The 24,157-nt window shown below is 37.7% G+C and overlaps 1 protein-coding gene across 5 annotated transcripts in view; it reads right to left on the bottom strand.

The window, feature by feature from the left end:
• Nucleotides 1-23,112, bottom strand: part of LOC109411737 (mucin-19) — a 223,838-nt gene extending 200,726 nt beyond the window's left edge. For 4 of the 5 annotated variants that reach the window (XM_062859880.1, XM_062859881.1, XM_062859883.1 and 1 more), the window contains exon 1: nucleotides 22,672-23,112. The gene's annotated coding sequence lies outside the window, so the exon portion shown is untranslated. The remainder of the gene's footprint in view (nucleotides 1-22,671) is intronic. The other variant, XM_062859882.1, reaches the window with a different exon arrangement.
• Nucleotides 23,113-24,157: the final 1,045 nt, after the last annotated feature.

Below are 24,157 nucleotides of genomic sequence, written 5' to 3'. Positions count from 1 at the left end.
TTTAGAAATTACAATGGGAGTCACCTAAAAATTATCCGAATAAAATTTCACTTATAAGGACTGTTCAATTTATAAAACGGACAACTTTACAAGGCTATAAAAAGGAGACTCGTAGTTCAAATTTAACCACCCTTGTTTCGTTGTTCAGTACGTCATCTTCCAATATAGTCATCATTTTTGAATCGAATAAAAATAGTTTTATTTTATAGAAAATCGGCCAGGTGTTAAATGAGGTGAATTTTTCGATTGCTGAAAATTGAAAATGTATATAAAATTACTGTTCACATATGGAATATCGTTTTTAATACCAGAAAAGTATGTGCCATGCTGCAGCAGCATGAGTTATAAACATTCTGGCAAAATTTAAACTCGATTGGAAAATTATGTGCTGAGATATTAAAGTCTCAAGTGAGATTCGATTTTTTGAATAAAATTCAATTGTAAATCAAAAAGGGCATGAAAATATTAAATAATCAGTTTTTTTATGCATCCAGTCGAAAGTGGGAATAATGTGGTTTCAAATGCAGGAAACTGCGTCTTAATAGCATTGCTGGTTTGGTTACTGTGCGCCATTACAGACACAGTAATCAAAACAGTTTCGTTCTCTGAAGTTTCTTCCAAATAACCATGCAATCCAATGCAAATTTTGCATAACAATGATGTTGGAAATAAAAAAAATTGCTCCCGATTATTATTAAATAAGGTGTACAATAACAAAGGACCAACTTTGTTGAAAATAAATAATAACAAGATTCGCTAGAGTCGAAAATCTGCATCAATGGAGCAAAAAGTATGAAATTTTTTAATATGACCATCTTTATGGATTAAATTTTTGATGAAAAATGCAATTTATAGTAAATTTCTCTTCTGTATCATTCAGATAGCAATATTCTACTACTCTGGACAAATTTTTAGCCGAATCAGTGATGCTATTGCAACACAGAACTTAAATGAACATTTTTTAATAATTTCTATGAAAACAAGGCAACTCACTATATCAAGCTGGAGACTGCTTGGTGCATTATTACTGATCAACTATTCAGCTTTACCTTTAGTAGAATAGTATAAGCTTCCAATTCATTTAAAACTTCATGAAAATGTGCATGTTAAGTATGTGGAAAGTTATGTCGAATTTGGAGAAATGGGTTTTTATTGATGTTTTGAGAAAATCGCTCCAGTTATACAATAAAGAACATTTTGCTTAATGTTATATTTTTCCTACATTTGAGAATACCTATAGAAAGTTATGCAAAAAACTGATAATGATTTTATGAAAAAATAAAAAAGATATTGCACAAGCAAGTTGTCCGTTTTATAAATTGAACAGTCCTTACAAGTATAAGTACGAACATATTTTGAATTTTAAGAATCTCACTAAAACTAGCACAATAATTAGAAATGGCATTTTAGATTCAAAACAAAAAATATGCTTAATTTTTTCAGGAAATCTTACAGTATTTTTTAAATTATTGTTTATTTTGTACTAAATTGAGTTTCACGTTTCTTCAGGAATTCTTAAAAGAACTATTTTACCAATTTCCGGCGATTAGTTCAATTGGTTTTATAAAAATTTCCAAAAACTTTCCAAAGGTTTCTTTTGATGTTTTATCAAAATATATCTTAGAAGATCTGTAAGAAAACTTTCAGTAATCAGTAGATGAACCATGGACATGAAGGAATACCAGGAGGAACTCCTGAAGAAAACTGAACATAAGTTATTGTGGGAATCTCTTAAAGAATTCCAGCTGGAATCACTGGAATGAATTATTGAAGAATCTCTGGAGGCACTTCAGCAAAAATTTTCGGAGGACTACTAGTTCCTGGAGTAGTTCGTGAAGAAATTTCTGATGTAATGCCTGTAAGAATTTGTAAAAAATCACTGGAAGAATTTCTGAAAGAATACTAGGAAGAAGTAATCCCTGAAAAAGTTTGAATGAATTCCAAGTTTACGATTTTCTGGAGGAGTTTATAAGAAAATTCATGAACATTTTCCTGGCGGAACCCTAGCAGAAATATATGGAACAATCGCTAGTCAGCATGGAACAATTTCGGAAAGTATCAATGGAAGAGTTTCTAAGCGATATGATAGATTTTTTTTAAAGGAATCTATAGATGATTTTCTGAAGGAAAATTTGGTCAAATTTCTAAACAAATTCATGGAAGAATTTCTGAAGGATTTTTGGATTTATATCGGAATCTCTGCAGGATGGAGGAATTACTGAGAAAATCTATTGAAGAGATTTTAAGCACCTAATCTACATTATTGACATTTTTGTAGGAATCTCTAGAAGAATTCCAAAGAAAGCTTTGTAACTCTGAAGAAATTGTGGAAAATATAGGGAGGAATCCTTTGACTAATTTTGAAAAAAAAACTCTTATATAACTAGCTGAAAGCCTCCCTGGAGGAGTTTCTGAATAAATTTAGAAATTTAGAAAAATCTCCAGAAGAATTTTTAGTTTATTTTTTTTAAGAATTCGCGAAGAAGTTTCTGAGAGAATTTCTAGAGGAATTCTTAGAGAATTTTTCAAATAAATCCCTTGAGGAATTTCTAAAATATTTTCAGTAAAGATTTCGGAAGGAAACCCAGCAAAAAAAAATCTGAAAAAATACCTGGTAAAATTGATGAAGGCATTTCTGGAATAATGAAATTGGGGGAATAGGAATAAAAAACTCACTGGCAGTATTTTGGGTAAAGAAGACTTGAACAATTTCTGCTAGATTTGCAAGAGATTAGGCCAAAGAAACATTAACTGGAAATAACAATTGACTGCAAGAGCATCTTCTGAACTTTCTGTAAAAACAGTAAAATATTTCATTAAATGCGATGAAAGTCCTTGAACGTAATCTCACGACCTTTCCCAGTACGAATGTTTAGGAATTTTCAGAAAGAAACTGTCACTAGACTTTCGAAAGCTTATTGATTTTGCATTACTCATTAAAAAAACTAAAATAGCTTCAAAACAAAAAAAAAAGTATCCTAATCCTAGATAACATAATGATAAATATACAAAATAATTTAGAGAAATCTGAGTTTTTGAAGAATACGGAAGAACGTAAAACACATGATTAATCTTGGATAGCGTAAATAATGAAGTCTTTATAACATTCAAGAATACAATAGCATCTTCCGGTATTCCTTCTAGGCTTAGGCCTTTTCGACGCCCCTCTGAGGCTGGCGCCCTTGGCGGGGGTCAACCTGGCCAACCGCACGCTACGGCTCTGTGTATGATTGTCAAAATTTGTGTTCGATTGTTCTCATTGATACTGACAATTTTACTCCGACGTTAGTGCATCGATTACCTGTGATGGCACAGCAAGTATCATTATTCCTCACATGCAATCTATTTGTGGCGATCGACAAAAGTGTTTGGATTCGTAGCTTTTTGATTGGTTATTCGACACATCCATGGCGAAGCTTCTTCATCATCGGTAAGTAACCCAACCCCTGCCTATGCCTAGGTTTCTTTATCTGCTGGGTTAGTCGTATACCATGTATATGTTTACACAACGTTATTAATCGACAGTTCAGGCAGAGCCTCCACCACCGGCCAGCCAGGCAACCAGGCAGCCAGTGCCAGTGGTTCTACGATGCGATGATGATGGGCGTGGGAAGTGAACTTGATTGGTGTGTACCAACACATCGCCATGTATCTGTGTGTACAAACTAATGGAAGCGCGCCTAGTTAGAATCGAGGAGCGTGTTTCATAATGGAAGGTGCTTACAACCATCGCATCGGCGATAGGGTGACGGTTCATAGTTTCTATTTACGTATGCTAGGAAGAAAGACAGATAGAACCAATTCATCAATATTTAAAACACACTTTTTAAACCTGAATCCTTCGTTTTTGTTCGAACACCCGATAGGCCCAACAGAACATAACGCAAGTCACCCTATATGGGTTCGGTTTCGTTCTACTCGGTTACGACAAACGACTTGATTGGTTCGTAGATAGGATAGGTGAGCAGCGGCGAGGATACGTCAAACGAGAAACGGCAAGAAAGCTCGAAAGTGGCTTGTTGGAAGTTAAGATAAACATTGAATAACCGGATTACCTCATGGTGGATCGGGTTTTCAGAAAACGTGTGGGTTTTACATACGAAAGGGTGCTGCCGTTTCGGAATGTACTGTTTCGAGCGAAGCTCATCTTTTCCATTCGGAGACTGATTTCAAATTTGACTTTGGTTAATTAATGAACATGATGTAACTCAACAGTAGCCTTGGATTAGTACAACTTACGATATTATTGTGCAGGATGGACAATTATATATGAGAGAATCATTTTACACTGAGCATGCTTGCTTGCATGGACATCAGCCGACACAATACACGAATGAAGTCGCAGCTTGAACTAAAATTTATTCGACACCTGTGGGATCATAGAGTGCAATCATGTTCCAATATGATTTCTCCTTTTATAGTGCCAGCTCAATCAAGATGTCTCCAATCGAGAAAATGCTAAAAAACATCTTTAGCGCCCATCTTAGTAAGCGAGTCCGCCTTTTCATTCTGGGAAGAAATTGAAAATAAAAGAGAGATGAAATAGTGAAAAAAATCACGTTCAGGTGGGATTCGAACCCACGACTCCTTTTTCGCTAGACCTGCGCATTGACCAACTAAGCCACAGAACAGGTAACGATTCTTCGGAATAGAAAGCCAAACTGACTCCGAGCCCACACCATGAACACTTCTATTTTCACAATGCCATCTCTCTTTCCTACCAGAACGCGATTTTTTACAATTTCATCTCTCATCAGTACGTTCTGTCGTACTAGAAAACTGGTACATGTTTGTAAAGGGTAACATATGTGCTTTATCATTTCCCGAAATCGAGCAATATTAGTGAATCCAAGCCTCGGTGATAGTATGAGGGTGAATTAAATCATGCCCTCAATATTTATTCTCGTCGTCTCTACCATCGATCCTTGTTATTGATAGTCATGAATGTATAGTATACGGTATAATGAAAAATAATACATATTGACAAATTCTCAATCTTTTAAGCAGATTTAATGCTTATCGGTTTCACCTTCAAATTAGCTTCAATAAGAGCAAATGTCACACAGCCTTCTTGTCTTCCATTCATCAAATTTACTTCGCAAATTAGAGATACGCATAGATACCAACGGAACATCGTAAACGCTTCGCACAGCTACGTCTAGATTCGTCTCCAAACCCCCTGTACCTACAGAGCACTGAGTTCATTGAATCGTTCACCTCTAAAAATCCGACCAAGCCTCTGCGCTGTTACTCTCGCTCTACTGAACTGACTGGTGGCTTGCTGCCCAGCTCAGCTCCCACCTTCGCTTCTCACCTCGTTGTTGTTGTATTACACCATTATCAATCTGATTCGACTCGACTTGACTTGGATGCTACGCTACTACCGGCGACGACTAGCTGCTAACTCAGGTTGCCCGTTTCGTTCGACTGACTTCATGCATCTAATTGCTTCCTTTTCCTCCCCCACCCTATCGCCGCCATCAACGTCGTCTTGTTCATCTTCTTCGTCATAGAAGAGTGTTTGTCTCCACCTTCTTGCTGCCGCTGCAGCAGCAACAACACAATGCGAATCCATTCACAACCCGCCTCGCCTCGTCTCGAGGCCGGACGGAAGGCGCGGGGAATAAGCTCAAGCTATTTCACTTGTTTTTCACACAATTATTTGGACGTTTTCGCAGTCTACTGCACTCAACAACACTCTGAGAGTAGCACTACTAGCTAAAATCGACGGTCTTTGTTGTTGCTGGAGACCGTGCTGGAAAAAGCCTTACACACAAACGTCAACGACGACAGATTTTTTTTTTCAAGCTTGTTTCCTCTGCTCCCGTTCGGTGTTGTACAGTGCACACTGGGCCAGGAACAGAGATTAGCAAGACAAAACCTCTAGCACATTGGGGTTACGTCCTATCAAGTTGGTGTCTTCGGCAAAGTTGTTGGGTTTTATCTGCGCCTCAAATTGCGCTTGGAATATAGTTCGCAAAACCGCCGCATAGGCGGCGCTGCGGTGCTAACTTTTTTATTTCACAACCTAGAGCTTTGGTGTCTTCGGAAAAGTTGTAGAACAGGTAAAAATATGAAAAGTTGTCGAAGACACCAAAACTGTAGCTCTTAAAATAACAAAGTTACATTGAATTTTATAAACGAACAACTTAAATTTTCTGGTTTTATGTCATTCTCTTGTTTTTCAGCCTACATGTTGCCATGGCAACAGAAAACAATAATCGCAGTAGTCGAACAAGATCGTACATTTGAAATTGTATTTCACTCTTCACAATCACACATGGGTTTCACAATCATGGGTTTTGAGGAATAATGCATATATATGTCTAGGGCTCCACCCCATTACCCCGAACGCCATTACCCCGAACGCCACTACCCCGAATGCCATTACCCCGAATAGGCCACTACCCCGAAAGCCATTACCCCGAATGGGTCATTACCCCGAAAGCCATTTCCCCGAAAGCCATCACCCCGAAAGCCACTACCCCGAAAGGGCCATTACCCCGAATCGTTCAGGAGATCACCAAAAAAGTGGTGACCGATTAGAAGTTGATAAAGGTGGTTGAAGAGGTCTCCAGTTAGCCTAGTGGTTAAGGCTATGGATCACCAATCCGGAGACGGCGGGTTCGATTCCCGTTCCGGTCGGGGAAATTTTCTCGACTCCCTGGGCATAGTGTATCATTGTACTTGCCTCACAATATACAAATTCATGCAATGGCAGGCAAAGAAAGCCCTTCAATTAATAACTGTGGAAGTGCTCAAAGAACACTAAGTAGAAGCGAGGCAGGCCAAGTCCCAGTGGGGACGTAGAGCCATAAAAAGAAGAAGAAAGAAGAAGAAAGGTGGTTATAAGTTAGAAAAGGGTAATCAGTAACTAGTGTAGGTATGAATACTCTTCTCCATCCTATGTTCCTATGTTAATTCTATTCTTAAACAGACGATTTAGGTATCGATTTTTTCCGTTTTCTTTTTGTAACGAGTAAAAAAAATATAAAAATAAAACACAAATCAAATAGCTCTTATTTACTTCGTTGTAGATAGCATGACAATGGGAGCACATTGTTTAAGATAGGTTCCGTTTCCCTTAGGTTTCCGTATATTGTGCTTCATGCAAAAGTAAGGTTCGTGAAAACGAAAGCAGCAAACGCAATGAAATTAAGAAGACAAGTAAAGACAAATTTTCAATATTTTAAACTAGCTGCTCTTTTGAACGTATAGCTATGGCTTTAAATCTACAAGTATTTGAAACTGACATTTTCCCTTCTTTTAAAAGTTGGTTGGCCTCAAGCACGATTGTAAACTGGTGGCAAACGATTGTGCTGGTTATCAAACTACACTTCTTCGAATATTTGCCTTCTTTTAAAAATAGGCTGTTCTTTTGAGTTTGCAGTTTCCAACCGTGAACTGTTGCAGAGTTGTTTGGTAGCCAAACTGTTAGTTTCTTTATACAAATGTTTCCTTTTTTTCATCAGATGCTGCTCTTTCGAGTTTGAGTGTTACCAGCGGTGTCATGGTCGCGATTTTTTCCGCAGTCAAGTTCGCAGATTGTGAGCAATCCTCGGTACCCACTTTACGTAATTTATGTTTAGTACCTTACTGTCAGAGCTGTCAGATCGGTGTAACACGCTAAATATAATTCACACAAAAGGCAATTTACACGGAAAAATTACACGGTAATGAATATTTATTGGGTACCGGACTGGACACAGAAAATTTAATGGTTTTCTTTGGTACATCGAGGTCTTGAAATTAGTCTATGGTGTTACGTAGTTTATTTGCAGACGAATAACTAACTCCATAGCGGATTTGTTCTTCTTTGAATAATAGGCTGTTCTTTCAAGTAAAATTTTTCAGAACTGACTTGCGGCCAAACTGGCAACTAGATTTCTTTTGATTTTCTTTTGAGTTTCCAGAACATCAAGCCCTAAAATTGTTTTCTGAATATTTTTTTTCAAGATTGTAGTACTGGACTGGATTTTAGATATTCAGTTCAGTTCACTTAGCAAGGTCCAGCAGATCCAGCATTGTTGGACCAAATTAACTATTTTTTTTTTTTCTGGCGACTAAACTGTAACTTTTCTTTTCATGAAAGGCTGTTCTTCTAGCTGCACTTATATAGTTTACTGGGAGTGAAAGCTGCTTACTGTGTATGAGATTTGCCCTTCTTTAATTTATAGGCTGTTCTTTCTAGTTACGTCGTTACCGGGTTGATTGGCGACATATCTCTATTAATTCCATCTGGTGTTTTTCCTTCTTTTAAAGTTGGGCTGTTCTTTCGACTTATATTGTTACAGAGTTGTTTGGTTGCCATGTTGCCCTTTGCAGATTTAAGTATAGGGGCCGTGCATAAACTATGTAAGTAGGAGAGGGTCTATCCAAATTCTAGGCTCTATACAAATTTACAAATTTTTGTATGAACAAATCGTGGACTTCGTGGCCGAGCGGTTAGCGGCGTTAGTCGTTTAGGTATCTCGCATGCCTCGGAGTGTGGGTTCGATTCCCGCTCCGGTCGAGGAAAACTTTTCGTCAAAACAGAAAATACAGTGACCCCAAAATTTATGAATCGGCAAAAATGACCACAGTTTATGGATCACTCCATTTGATCAACATGGTGATTCATAAATAGTGTACAAAAATTAAGGTGATTCATCGGTATGGGGTCACTGTACTCCACCGGGACACTGAGTGTTATACGTGTTGTCCATTGTCTAATGTTAGTAATGTACAGCCTGTGCGGCCTCTGGCCGAAGACGGTGTAATTGTCTTTTAAAATTCTACGATGAGGAGGGGGAGAGGACCCAGGTGACCAAAATTCGGTCTACGTAGTTTATGAATGTTCCCATAGGAGATTTGCCCTTCTTTAATTTATATGCTGTTCTTTCTAGTTATATCCTTGCAGACTTTATTGACGGCCAACCTATCAATCACATTTTTTTTCACATTTAAGATATTTTTTTTAAGTTACACTGTTATTGAGTTTCTATTCCTCGTCCTCTATCGTCTATTCCTCCTTAAAGTATTTTTTGTTTTTCTAACTATAAAATGTTCTTTCCGGGCCTATTTTGCAATTTGTATTATTCGATCTCGCCTAATGATCATTAGACTTATTAGTGATACTTTGGCCAAATGTCTTTTCAGCCTAATGAGCCAATATCGATAGCCAGTATTTGAAGGACCTTTGCTGACAGCTCTATTTCATACAAGATCATCTCTAATACGTATTATTCCATTATTTTGTTTTAAGGTTATTCTTTACAATGATATCTTCTGGTATTAAAGATGTCAGTAATGTTAATAAATTAATAAAAATATAAAATACCCATCAGCAGAATAACCCATCTAAAAATATGCTTTCGGGGTAATGGCGTTCGGGGTAGTGGCCCATTCGGGGTAGTGGCGTTCGGGGTAATGGCCCATTCGGGGTAACGGCTTTCGGGGTAATGGCCTATTCGGGGTAATGGCTTTCGGGGTAGTGGCGTTCGGGGTAATGGCGTTCGGGGTAGTGGCATTCGGGGTAATGGGGTAGAACCATGTCTAGGTATTAGTAGTAGAAATTCCTGTTTTAGTGTATATGAGTGATATAGCGTAATCTGCACCTTCCTGATTTTGCCTGAATGAAACACATGTAGGTGAGTTAATTAACTTCTTGAATCTTTTTAAACATTCGGGACTGCTACAAGACGCTGCCACTCACTTTACGTCCACCGCAAATTCCAGATTGCCGTGCATCCAAATAAGTTTATTTTCAGTATTTGATAGGTCTAAAAAGGAGCCTAATTTGAGCAAAAACGAATTAAAAAAAATAAAATGAATCGGATATAAGGTAGCTGAGATATTGTGGTTGGCGTAAAATGGTTGACAGCGTCTTATATGAGTCTCAACTTTACCTTTGTTTTATCCGTTTTCACGTCAAATCTGAAACAATATCAACTGCAACAGACAATCTAAAAGATTTGTCAGATAAAAGTTTTCGAATTATCAATTTTACAGTTTTTGTGGGATTTCAAAATAGCAGAATGGCTAAAGGTAGATTTTTTATTTCACTAATAGAGTATTCGTACCCTTTTTAAGCATATGGCTCCCATTTTCATTTTGCGACGATCACGGGTTTGAAGCGTTGTTTGTTTTGTTTCTTATTTTTTTGTATTTTTGTTAGAAGTGAGCACAAAAAAAAACAAAAAAAAACGGAATCAAACGGCGCCGTAATTGCTTGTTTTCAAATAGGATGAATTTGGGAGCGTGAGATTACTTATGACACTTACACACTAATTATTATATCAAGCGTAATGCGTTTGCTGAGAAATTTCATGAGCATCTTTTAAAACATTTCACCATCGCGGGGCAATTGATTTTAATTTTCATATCACTTCATCGACAGTTTTATTATGAAATTCAAATAACGCAACGTACATATGTACAGATGGGTAAATTATTGGTTAAATTGGGAAAAAAATCCACAGCTCAGGTGATATTTGAACTCACGACCCTTATTCGCTAGACAAGTGCTTTACCAACTAAGCTACCGTGCCAATTAATGACCCGGCAACTTAGGTGTCATAAGGTTCAATTCTAATCTCATCGATCTATATCATCTTCCCCTAAACCGCAAATATAACCATCTCTGTTGTACATATGTACGAAGAGCGAAAGCGATTTGTTTATTGTTTGAAACTGTTTGCCTATCGTACAGGCAACGCTTCCTCAACCACTTGTAGAGGAAGAACAATGCTACCTGGAAGGCGATCAAACGCGTCGTTCGCATTCTATTTGATACGACGAATAACTACGTAGAGGTAGATGCTCGAAAACGACTCACTTGAAGTGCAAATTGTAGAGAATAGGATTAATAGATTAAAGAAAAAACAACTAGTTCATGCATGGAGTCAATTTAGTTATCGTAGTAGCCAATAAATTAAAAATCATAGGAGACCTGCGTAGGAAAATTTTATAATAAAATGAGTCTTAACAGTGAATTTAGAGAGACAAGTCGAAAAAAAAAAAATATATGGATACATCAAATCGAGAACACTGTTTAAACGATCAATCAATTGTTCAATTTTCACTGGACAATGCTAATGATATCAGGCTTGATCGACAGGAACAGATACCTGGCAGGGTCGCAACGAACAGGGACAGGATTTGCTCCACCACCAGATGAATCGGGACGAGGACCAGACACTTGAACGATGATTTTGACGATAAACGGGCAGATAATGGGAACCACACGAGGCAAAGGGATTTTCTTGTAGATCTGGTAATTAATGAGAGGTTTTGTTTTTTTCGACTTGTCTCTCCAAATTCACTGTTAAGACTCATTTTATTATAAAATTTTCCTACGCAGGTCTCCTATGATTTTTAATTTATTGGCTACTACAATAACTAAATTGACTCCATGCATGAACTAGTTGTTTTTTCTTTAATCTATTAATCCTATTCTCTACACAAATTTTCGGTAATACCAATCCGTGTGGTCAAATTATGAAATTCAAATAACTCAACGTACATATGTACATATGTACAACAGAGATGGTTATATTTGCGGTTTAGGGGAAGATGATATAGATCGATGAGATAAGAATTGAGCCTTATGATAACTAAGTTGCTGGGTCATTAATTGGCTCGGTAGCTTAGTTGGTAAAGCACTTGTCTAGCGAATAAGGGTCGTGAGTTCAAATCTCACCTGAGCTGTGGATTTTTTCCCAATTTAACCAATAATTTACCCATCTGTACATATGTACGTTGAGTTATTTGAATTTCATCATTTGACCACACGGATTGGCATTACCGAAAATTTGCACTTCAAGTGAGACAGTTTTATGTTCAATAAAATCCCGCGATATTCCGCATGCTAATGCTGCTTACTTCAATCATACTTAATAAAATAAATATATTAGTGAATTAAAATAATATACCTTTTGTTCGCTATCTTGACAATCTACAAAGGCCGTGAATGGATAATTTGTTAACTTTTATCTGATAAATTCTTCAGTTTTGCTGTTAATAATGTTTATGATTTGATGTTAAAATGCATGAAACAAAAGTATAAAAGATACTAGAAGTGAATTCACCTACGAAAAATGCGTTTAATTCGGGCAAAATCAGGAAAGTGCACATCGACAGCTAGCGATATAACATTCATATACATTAAACAGGAATTTCTACTACTAATACAAATGAACATATTATTCCTGAAAACGCATGATTATTGCAAGAGTGAAACACAATTTCAAATGTACGATCTTGTTCGACTGCTGCGATTGTTGTTTTCTGTTGCCATGGCAACATGCAGGCTGAAAAACAAGAGAAAGACATAAAACCTTAAATTTTCGGTTCGTTCGTTTATAAAATTCAATGTAACTTTGTTATTTTAAGAGCTACAGTTTTGGTGTCTTCGACAACTTTTCATATTTTTGCCTGTTCTACAACTTTGCCGAAGACGCCAAAGCTCTAGAATGTGAAATAAAAAAGTTAGCAACGCAGCGCCACCTATGCGGCGGTTTTACGAACTAAATTCCAAGCGCAATTTGAGGCGCAGATAAAACCCAACAACTTTGCCGAAGACACCAACTTGATAGGACGTAACCCCAATGTGCTAGAGGTTTTGTCTTGCTAATCTCTGTTCCTGGCCCAGTGTGCAGTGGCGGTCGATGCTCAGTACTATTTAAAGTTCCCTAGACACATCCTTGAGCATAAGTCATCGGATGTACATGCAGAACTTGTGAGTTTGACTTAAATACATGCTTTTAGTTCATTGGATGTACAAGAGTAATCAGTCTAGAACGTTTTGGGTCCTATTGGACCCCTATGAAACCTCTGAAACCCCCTGGAACGCTTTGTAACGCCTCTGGAAACCTGTGAAGCCTCCTCCCCTCTAAAACCTACTAAAGCACCATGAAATGATTTAGCGCCTTGAACCGTCTCTGAAACCAGCTTGAAATCTCCGTGAAGCTCATCTGAAAGGTTGTGGCAAGCCCCCTAAAACCCCTTCTAAGCGACATGAAACGCCTTGAAACGCAAAGTAATTGTTTTGCAACACCTTCGAAACCCCCTGAAACTCCCGTAAAGGTCACCCGAGAGCCACTGAAGCCTTCGTAGGTCCCTCTGAAACCTCCTGAAATGCATTGAAGCATCCCTGAAACCCATCCCCTTAACCCTTTCGGAGCCGAAAGGCTCATATATGACCCCAACATAGAAACGGCTGTATAAATTCACACATTCAACGAAATAGAATACTGTCTTCGGCAAAGTTGTTGCAAATTAAGTCCTCTATTAAAACGAAACAATTGGCATACCAGTTGTTCTAAAAGCTGAATTTGGATATGGGTAACGTTCATATGTATTCATTTAAGCTTCGTCAACAACACCAAAAGGTTTTTTTGTATATTCTGGGATGTTCTAGATGTTCCAAACTGTCCTGTTGTAAAATTCTTCAAAACTACAGGACTAATTTTATGGGTGTTTGCTATAAATAATAGCACTACATAATCTGCTGGGATCCGTGAAGCTCTTGAAACCTACAATGTCATTTATAGAAGCTATATGGATAATCCAGGTCAGCCAAACTACCTTGGAGTTCAGAACATCAGGTCTACACTCGTAACAGTAGCCATATCTGTTAAGCTGAGAAATGTTGCATAATCAACCGCTGTTACTGGACCAATCTGAAGCCTACCTGATATTATTATAAACCTTTGGTAGATTCAGAGTCGTCCAAACTATTCTATAATGAAGTCCTTCAAGTCTACAAGAATAACTGTACGTGTTTTCACCATAAATGAACGCGTTGCATAATCTGCTGGGATCCGTGAAGCCCTTGAAAACTCAAATGTCATTTAGAGAAACCACAGGAACTTTAGAATCTAAATTCAAGAACAGTTTGAATTGCCTAGGATATCCTGACTGATAATGCTGTATTTCAAACTTTCAGAAGACTTACTGAACATGATAGTATACAGTATACGTAGCTTTGTATAATGAAAGAAGCTAACGTTACACCCGTAGACTTCAGGATCTGAACTCAAGAACAGGTATGATGACCTAGGATCCCGACTGATCTGATACAAATCATAGTTTAGTATGTGTTTAGGCTTAAAGTTAGGTTTTGATCCGCATTAGAGAAGTTTGTCTGTACTCTCAGTAAAATGCAACAATGTAGCACTTGTAACCATCAGCGATAATAGATCATGTACATAAGCGCATTCATCACACAGTACAATGCACCAAAGGTCAGCCAAACAGTATTTAACCACTGCCATGTTCTAGTCCAAATCAGTATCAAGTATCAATCCTTGTATCATTGTCAGTATATAGTAGCAATATAGTTGTTTCGAAGTATCCGTCCAAATCGTACTTGCTATAAGTCCCGCGTCCGTTGTAAAGTGTTACAGTCCAATAATTACAAGTTACCGTGTTAATGTTCAGCTAAGTACTTGTAAAGTTAATCAGACCAATATGTTCCGTGTGAAACAGACCCGATTATTCCAACCAATAAAACCAAGCATTCAGACAGACCGCATACTATCCAGTGATTATCATTTCCGGAACTCCAGTGATTAATCAGATACCGACAGATCAGTACAGACGCTCTTATGTGCGCGAACAGTATGATAAAATAATCTACCGTTACACGCGTAGACTTTAGGATCTAAACTCAAGAACAGTTTGAATGAACTAGGATATCCAGAAAAAAAAAATATTCTGCATCATATTCTACCCTTTCTATGCTGTTGAGCACCAAAACCACAGTAGAATACGTAGTAAAAACTATAATAACGCTTGGGAAAAATCCGGCTTTAAAAGGGTAAAGCCCTAGAAAGCCCATTAAAGAATCTTCTGAACACCTCTAAAGCCTGCTGAAACGCCCTGAAATGTCTTGAAACGACTATGATAAAACTCCGCCTCCTGAACCCCCGGAAGTTTTCTAGCAATTCCACAAAAATAATTCTGGAGTGCGAAGCCTTCGGCAAAGTTGATCAGAACATCAACAGCTATTCAATGGTGAACTAGTTGATTCTAGGTTTATCCGCTAATTAGCGCTAGTGAGTTTTAGAAATTCTAAGCTGCTGTATCTCGAGAACCAGACCACCTAGAAGAATTTCGTCTTCAGCAAAGTTGATCAGTACATCAAGAGCTTTCCGATAGTGAACTAGTTGATTCTAAATTCATCCGCCAGGTTGCGCTAGTGAGTCTTAGAAATTCTGAACTGCTGTATCTCATGAACCAGATCACCTAGAAGTATTTCGTTTTTGGCAAGGTTGATCAGCACATCAGGAGCTGTCCGATAGTGAACTTGTTGATTCTAGGTTTATCCGCTAGGTGGTACTAGTGAGTCTAAGAAAACTGCTGCATCATGAGAATTAGACCACATAGAAGAATTTCGTCTTCGACAACGTTGATCAGAACATCAATAGCTGTCCGATAGTGAACTTGTTGAATTAAGGTTAATGCGTTAGGTGGCGCTAATGAGTCTTCGAAATTCTACACTGCTGTATCTCATGAACCAGACCACATAGCAGAATGATCGGCAAAGTTTATCAGTACATCAGGAGCTGACCGGTAGTGAACTATATAGTTTATTCTAGGTTTATCCGCTAGGTGACGCTGTGAAAAACCGTCCCTACTGTTTTATACGTTTTGAAATGTTATTCATTCTTAAAAATGTTGCTGTGGCAAATAGATTAGAAAATCAAGAAGTACTCATGAAGAAATTGTTAGAATGACGATCCGGACAGATTTACACGAATGCATGGCTAATAAAATCTTTCAAGTATTTCCAGTAATTGTTTCGAAAATCCTGGAAAATCCCGGAAAATGTTTGGAAGGAATCCATGGAATATTCCTAGAAGAAATATCTGAAGAATTCTGGACAGATCTCTGGACTAATCACGGGAAATCCCTGCAGGAACTGAAAAATGCTTAAAAAATCACTGGTGGAATCCCGAGACATTTTTTTAAAGCATTGCTTGGAAATACCTTAATAGGAATACTTAAAAGAATCTCGAAAATATTCTATGAATAAATTCATAAATTAAATTGTAAAAAATTACCGGGAAGAGTCTTTACAAAAATCCTGGGAGGCATTCCTGCAGGAATGCTGATCCAGGTACTTCCGTATGTAGCATATCTGTCCCATGTTCTATGGCAATCCTTATTAACATGGGACAACTATACTGCACACGACAGGGTATCTTTCCAGGAACTCCTCAGGGATTTCTGCAAGAAATATTTCAGTATTTTTTCCTAGAATTTTTATGTTTTTTTTCCTAGAACGTTTTGAGGGATTTCTTTATGAACACCTTAATGAATTCCTCCATTAAATTTTCCAGAGATTTTTAAGGGATGCCTCTATGAGTTTGTTCTTGAATGCCTTCAGGAATTATCCTGCAAGTCAGGGGAGGATTTTTCCTGATATTGCTGAAGACATTTCTCCAAGAACTTCATTAATGATTCCTCCAGACACTCCTTCAGAAATTTCTTCTCAAAGTATTCTTAAGAAATTCCTCCAGGAATTTATTCTGAGATTTTCCCAGGAATTGTTTCAGGGATGTCCAGTTAAATTATTTGTAAGATTTTTCCTGAACTTGCTTGAGGTATTTCTCCATAAACTTTTTAAAGGATTTCTAAAGGAACTCCCTCAATAATTTCTACAGGAAATCTTTCACGGATTCTTCGGATATTCCTCAAGCATTTTTTTTTCTTCAATTCCTCTAGGCATTTTTTCAGGGATTATTCCTGGATTTCTTTGAGATATTTCTCCTGACATTTATGAAGCAATTTGCCCAGGATCTCCTTTATGGATTCCTCCAGGGATTTGTTCTCAAATTTCTTCAGGGATTTTAACAGGAACTTCTTCATGGAATTTCTCCAGGAATTCCTTGAAGGATTCCTTCAAGAACTCCTTCAGAAATTTCTTCTTAATTTTTTACAGGAACTCACTCCAGGAACTGCTCCTTCATGGATTTCTGTAGGTACTACTCAAGGATGTAAAAAACTCCTTCTAGGAATATTTTAGGATTTCTCCAGGAATTCCTTCCAGAATTTTTTTCCTGGAGTTATTTAAGGGATTTTTTTTTTCTGGAATTTCTTGAAGAATTTCTCCGGAATAAAAAAAGGAACTCCTCCAAGAATTCCTTCAGAGGTTTATACAGGAGTTGCTTTAGGGATTTCTAATTGAATTCTTTGTGGGATTTGCCCTGAATTTTCATTGAGGGATTTCTTCATGAACACCTTAATGGATTCCTCCAGGAACTCCTTCAATGATTTCTACAGGAATTCTTTCAGGGATTTCTCGGCCATTCCTCAAGGAATATGTTCTTGAATTCCTCTTGGAATTACATCAGGATTTTTTCCTTGATTTCTTTAAGATATTTCTCCTGCAATTGATGAAAATAGTTGCCCAGGTACTCCTTTGAGGATTCTTCCAGGGATTTTTTCCCAAATTCCTGTAGGGGTTTCACTAGGAATTCCTTCATGGATTTCTGCAGGAATCCTTTTTGGGATCCTGGATTTTTTCAAAAATTTTGCCTGTTTTTTTTTTGAAGGATTTCCTTGAGAGATTTTTCTGGAATTTCTTGGGGAATTCCTTAGGGAACCTTTTCAGAGATTTCTCCAGGAGTTTTTACCGAAGATTCACCCAGAAAGTGCATTAGGAATTTATTTATGAATAACTTCAGAGATTCCTCCAAGAATTTATTCTTGAAATTCTTCAGGGAGTTTCCTGGAATTATTTAACCCTTTGAAGCGGGCGATGAATTCCTTCAAAGATTCCTCCAGGAACTATTTCCGGTATTTTTCCTTCAATTCCTTCAAGGTTTTCTCCAGCAATTTTTTTTCAAAAATATCTACAGAAACTCTTTCAGGGATTTCTTCAGGAATTTCATCAGGGATTTTTCTAGGGACTCCTTCAGGAATTTCTCCAGAGGTTCCTCCAGAATTTCCTAGGAATTGTTCAAGAAATTTCTTTAGCGATCCATTCAGTGAGTTCTTTCGGATTTTCTTTTGGGAGTTCCTTCAGAGATTTCTTTAGAAGCACCTGGAGTTCATTCAGAAATTCTTCCGGAAAATTCTTCATGGATTGCTTCAGGATTTAGAAAGTTTTTCAGAGAATCTTCGAGCAATTTCTAGAGGAATGCCTCCAGAAATATGTACTGGGATTCATTAAGAAGTTCCTTTAGTCAGACATTTCTCTAGACCAGATATTCCGTTAGGGGTTTCTCCTGGAGTTTATTCAATGATTCTTGCAGAAGTTTCTTCTGAGATTTCTCCAGGATTTTTTCTTGAATTCCTCCGGGAGTTCCTTAAAGGATTCATCCAGGAAGTTTATGTTCAGGGATTTCTCCAGGAGCTCCTTCAAGAATTTCTTCAGCTATTTTTCTAATAAATGATTCCTCCAGCAGTTCCTTCAAGGATTTCTACAGGAATTTCTTCAAGGATTTCTACAGGAAATACTTTTACTTTCATTTACTTTTTGATAAATAGTTCCTGGAGTTCCGTGAGGGATTGATTTCTTATGGAATTCCATCTGAAATTCTTTGAGAGATTTCTACCTTAGTGATTTCTGCAAAAAAACTTTAAAGTATTTATTGGATTTAGCTAGGTACTTTTCATTCAATTCCTCTGGATTTTTTTTTGCAAATCATTGAGGATTTTGAGAAGTTGCTGATGAGATTTTTCCAGGAACTCCCTCAACAATTCCTCTAGGCTCCTTCAGAGATTTCTCTTGAAATCCCTTCAAAGATTTCACCAGGAATTACTTCAGGGATTTTTCCAGATACTCTTTTAGGAATTTCTCCAGAAATTCCAGGGATTTCTCCATATACTCTTTTAGGAATGTCTCCAGAAACTCCTTCAGGGATTTTACCAGGAATTCCTTCAGAGACTCCAACAGAAGTATTTTAGATATTTCTCAAAAACTTTTCCTGGGTTTCTTCCAGAAATTCATTGAGGATTTTTTAGGAACTCCTACAGGGATTTCTCTTGAAATGCCTTCAAAGATTTCACCAGGAATTTCTTCAGAGATTTCTCCAGATACTCTTTTGGGGCTGTCCATAAACCACGTGGTCATTTTTTTGGGACTTTCAACCCCCCCCCCCCCTCCGCGTGGTCATTTCTCCATACAAATTTTTTTATTTGTCCATACAAAATGGTCATTGGCCGAACCCCCCCCCCCCTCATGACCACGTGGTTTATGGACAGCCCCTTTAGGAATGTCTCCAGAAACTCCTTCAGGGATTTTATCAGGAATTCTTACAGAGACTCCAATAGAAGCATTTCAGATATTTGTCAAAAAACTTTTTCTGGGTTTCTTCCAGAAATTCATTGAGGATTTTTCAGGAATTCCTTCAGGGATTTCTCTTGAAATGCCTTCAAAGATTTCACCAGGAATTTCTTCAGGGATTTCTCCAGATACTCTTTTCGGAATGTCTCCATAAACTCCTTCAGGGATTTTACCAGGAATTCCTACAGAGACTCCAACAGAAGTATTTCAGATATTACTAAAGAAACTTTTTCTGGGTTTCTTCCAGAAATTCATTGAGGATTTTTCAGGAACTCCTTCAGGGATTTCTCTTGAAATGCCTTCAAAAATTTCACCAGGAATTCCTTCAGGGATTTCTCCAGATACTCTTTTAGGAATGTTTCCAGAAATTCCTTCAGGGATTTTACCAGGAATTCCTACAGAGACTCCAGCAGAAGTATTTCAGATATTCCTCAAGAAACTTTTTTTTGGGTTTCTTCCAGAAATTCATTGAGGGTTTTTCAAGAACTCCTTCGGGGATTTCTCTTGAAATGCCTTCAAAGATTTCACCAGGAATTCCTTCAGGGATTTCTCCAGATACTCTTTTGGGAATTTCTCAAAAAACTCCTTCAGGGACTTTACAAGGAATTCCTACAGAGACTCCAACAGAAGTATTTCAGATATTCCTCAAGAACCTTTTTCTGGGTTTCTTCCAGAAATTCATTGAGGATTTTTCAGGAATTTCTTCAGGGAATTCTCTTGAAATGCCTTCAAATATTTCACCAGGAATTTCTTCAGGGATTTCTCCAGATACTCTTTTAGGAATGTCTCCAGAAACTCCTTCAGGGATTTTACCAGGAATACCTACAGACTCCAACAGAAGTATTTCAGATATTTCTCAAAAAAGTTTTTCTGGGTTTCTTCCAGAAATTCATTGAGGATATTTCAGGAATTTCTTCAGGGATTTCTCTTGAAATGCCTTCAAAGATTTCACCAGGAATTCCTTCAGGGATTTCTCCAGATACTCTTTTAGGAATTTCTCCAGAAACTCCTTCAGGGATTTTACAAGACATTCTTACAGAGACTCCATCAGAAGTATTTCAGATATTTCTCAAAAAACTTTTTCTGGGTTTCTTCCAGAAATTCATTGAGGATTTTTCAGGAACTCCTTCAGAGATTTCTCTTGAAATGCCTTCAAAGATTTCACCAGGAATTCCTTCAGGGATTTCTCCAGATACTCTTTTAGGAATTTCTCCAGAAACTCCTTCAGTGATTTTACCAGGAATTCCTACAGAGACTCCAACAGAAGTATTTCAGATATTTCTCAAAAAACTTTTTCTAGGTTTCTTCCAGAAATTCATTGAGGATTTTTCAGGAACTCCTTCAGGGTTTTCTCTTGAAATGCCTTCAAAGATTTCACCAGGAATTCCTTCAGGGATTTCTCCAGATACTCTTTTAGAAATGTTTTTAGAAACTCCTTCAGGGATTTTACCAGGAATTCCTACAGAGACTCCAACAGAAGTATTTCAGATATTTCTCAAAAAACTTTTTCTGGGTTTCTTCCAGAAATTCATTGAGGATTCTTCAGGAACTCTTTCAGGGATTTCTCTTGAAATGCCTTCAAAGATTTCACCAGGAATTCTTTCAGGTATTTCTCCAGATACTCTTTTAGGAATGTCTCCAGAAACTCATTCAGGGATTTTACCAGGAATTCCTACAGATACTCCAACAGAAGTATTTCAGATATTACTCAAGAAACTTTTTCTGGGTTTCTTCCAGAAATTCATTGAGGATTTTTCAGGAACTCCTTCAGGGATTTCTCTTGAAATGCCTTCAAAGATTTCACCACGAATTTCTTCAGGGATTTCTTCAGATACTCTTTTAGGAATGTCTCCAGAAACTCCTTCAGGGATTTTACCAGGAATACCTACAGACTCCAACAGAAGTATTTCAGATATTTCTCAAAAAAGTTTTTCTGGGTTTCTTCCAGAAATTCATTGAGGATATTTCAGGAATTTCTTCAGGGATTTCTCTTGAAATGCCTTCAAAGATTTCACCAGGAATTCCTTCAGGGATTTCTCCAGATACTCTTTTAGGAATTTCTCCAGAAACTCCTTCAGGGATTTTACAAGACATTCTTACAGAGACTCCATCAGAAGTATTTCAGATATTTCTCAAAAAACTTTTTCTGGGTTTCTTCCAGAAATTCATTGAGGATTTTTCAGGAACTCGTTCAGAGATTTCTCTTGAAATGCCTTCAAAGATTTCACCAGGAATTCCTTCAGGGATTTCTCCAGATACTCTTTTAGGAATTTCTCCAGAAACTCCTTCAGGGATTTTACCAGGAATTCCTACAGAGACTCCAACAGAAGTATTTCAGATATTTCTCAAAAAACTTTTTCTAGGTTTCTTCCAGAAATTCATTGAGGATTTTTCAGGAACTCCTTCAGGGTTTTCTCTTGAAATGCCTTCAAAGATTTCACCAGGAATTCCTTCAGGGATTTCTCCAGATACTCTTTTAGAAATGTTTTTAGAAACTCCTTCAGGGATTTTACCAGGAATTCTTACAGAGACTCCAACAGAAGTATTTCAGATATTTCTCAAAAAACTTTTTCTGGGTTTCTTCCAGAAATTCATTGAGGATTCTTCAGGAACTCTTTCAGGGATTTCTCTTGAAATGCCTTCAAAGATTTCACCAGGAATTCTTTCAGGTATTTCTCCAGATACTCTTTTAGGAATGTCTCCAGAAACTCATTCAGGGATTTTACCAGGAATTCCTACAGATACTCCAACAGAAGTATTTCAGATATTACTCAAGAAACTTTTTCTGGGTTTCTTCCAGAAATTCATTGAGGATTTTTCAGGAACTCCTTCAGGGATTTCTCTTGAAATGCCTTCAAAGATTTCACCACGAATTTCTTCAGGGATTTCTTCAGATACTCTTTTAGGAATGTCTCCAGAAACTCCTTCAGAGATTTTACAAGGAATTCCTACAGAGACTCCAACAGAAGTATTTCAGATATTCCTCAAGAAACTTTTTCTGGGTTTCTTACAGAAATTCATTGAGGATTTTTCAGGAATTTCTTCTGGAATCCCTCTAGAAAATCCTTCGGGGTTTCTCTTGGAGTTCATTCAAGGAATCCTGCAGATGTTTCTTCAATGATTGCTCCATGAATAACTTAAGGGATTTTTTCTCCTATAATTTCTAGATAGATAGAGGATTGGGGAAGGAGGAAATTATCCATTTTTCCTAGAGGATAATCGGGAAGAATTCGTAGATGTATTCTGGAAGGAATACCTGCAGAATTTCTTTATAAAGTCTTGGAAACGAAATATCAAATAGCATTTCAAGAAATCTATGTTGATATCCTGGGACGAGAACCTGTATGAATAGCTATAGTTGTAAACGAAAAAAAATCAGGTTATAGATTACTCACCTTAAACTTCAATTTACGACAAACAAAATTTGATAACAAATCCTACAATTTTTCGACCGCTACTGTACGGCTACTCCATACTGACTACCATCCCATCGCGCCGTGTCAACGCGCGATCTGGACTGGATTCTACGAGAGACACGGCCGCGGCGCGCGCTGGCGAGAGTACTCCCAAAGAGTAGAAGCGAACAAACGGAACGGACGGACGCGACGGGCAGCAGCGCGAAAATAAAAATAACAAAAACAACAACACTCCCCGGCACGGCTACTACACGATTCATTGATTTAGATTCAGGCTATTTACCTAAAACAGCTCTCCCCGCGCGCGCGTATACTACACACTGACTAACTAACTAACTACCACGACACTGCTCTCTGTTAGCATTCTGCCAGTCCCGGTCGGTCGTTCGTCGCACACTGAACTGACGCGACGGACTGGTGTTGCTGCTACTTGCTAGCACAAACACAGAGAGAGGCGGTGGCAATCGTTCGTAACTAGAGAATAGAGATAGGTACTCGTCGCAGCAAGTACGCTGCGACCAGTCACTTACAGCGAGCTCGTTCGAACGTCTGAGTTGGACTGGCTGGCTGGCTGGGCTGGAGGCACTGGTTTTGCGTTTTGCGCTGTGGCGTTTCGCTCTCGCGACCAGCCTGCCAGTGGGACCCGGTTCTCCTGTTCTCCGGAGTACAGGGTGGGGTGGAAAAAATCGTGTGAGAAAATTTTCGATTCTGAAATGATTGTAGCTAATAGGCTAGAGGAATTGGATGAGTGTGGATGAATTCAACTCTTTAAAGCCGGAATTTTTCCAAGCATTAGTATAGAGTTATTTCTACGTATTTTTGTGGTTTTGGTGTTCAATAGCATAGAAAAGGTATAATATGATGCAGATTATTTTTTCTAGGTCTTTCTAGGTCATCCAAACTGTTCTTGAGTTTAGATCGTAAAGTCTACGGGTGTAACGGTAACTTCTTTCATTATGTAAAGCTACGATTTGTAATCTATCATGTCCAGTAAGTCTACTGAAAGCTCAAAAGACAGTATAAAGTTAGTCGGGATATCCTAGGTCATCCAAACTGTTCTTGAATTTAGATCGTAAAGTCTACGGCTGTATCGGTAACTTCTTCCATTATACAAAGCTACGATTTGTAATCTATCATGCTCAGTAAGTATTTTGAAAGTTCAAAAATATTATCAGATCAGTCTAGGTCGTCCAAACTGTTCTTGAGTTTAAATCCTAAAGCCTGCGGGTGCAACAGTAATTTGTTTTTATTATACAAAGCTACAGATCCAAAAAAAGGGGGTTTTTATCTAATTCCCGTCTAACTAAGCACCGACCAGTAATGATCACGTTTATTCTTGCATCTCGCCTAATATCTCATGATCAATTTGGTATCAATAAAGCATTTAGTAATGAAGCTTTCATGTCATAAATAATAAAAAAATATTGTGATAGAACCATCCTTTCCTTAAGGACAAACGTCTTGA

Source organism: Aedes albopictus, chromosome 3 (genome assembly GCF_035046485.1).
Source record: "Aedes albopictus strain Foshan chromosome 3, AalbF5, whole genome shotgun sequence".
Classification (NCBI taxonomy): domain Eukaryota; kingdom Metazoa; phylum Arthropoda; class Insecta; order Diptera; family Culicidae; genus Aedes; species Aedes albopictus.
This window is presented reverse-complemented; position numbering and strand designations above follow the sequence as displayed.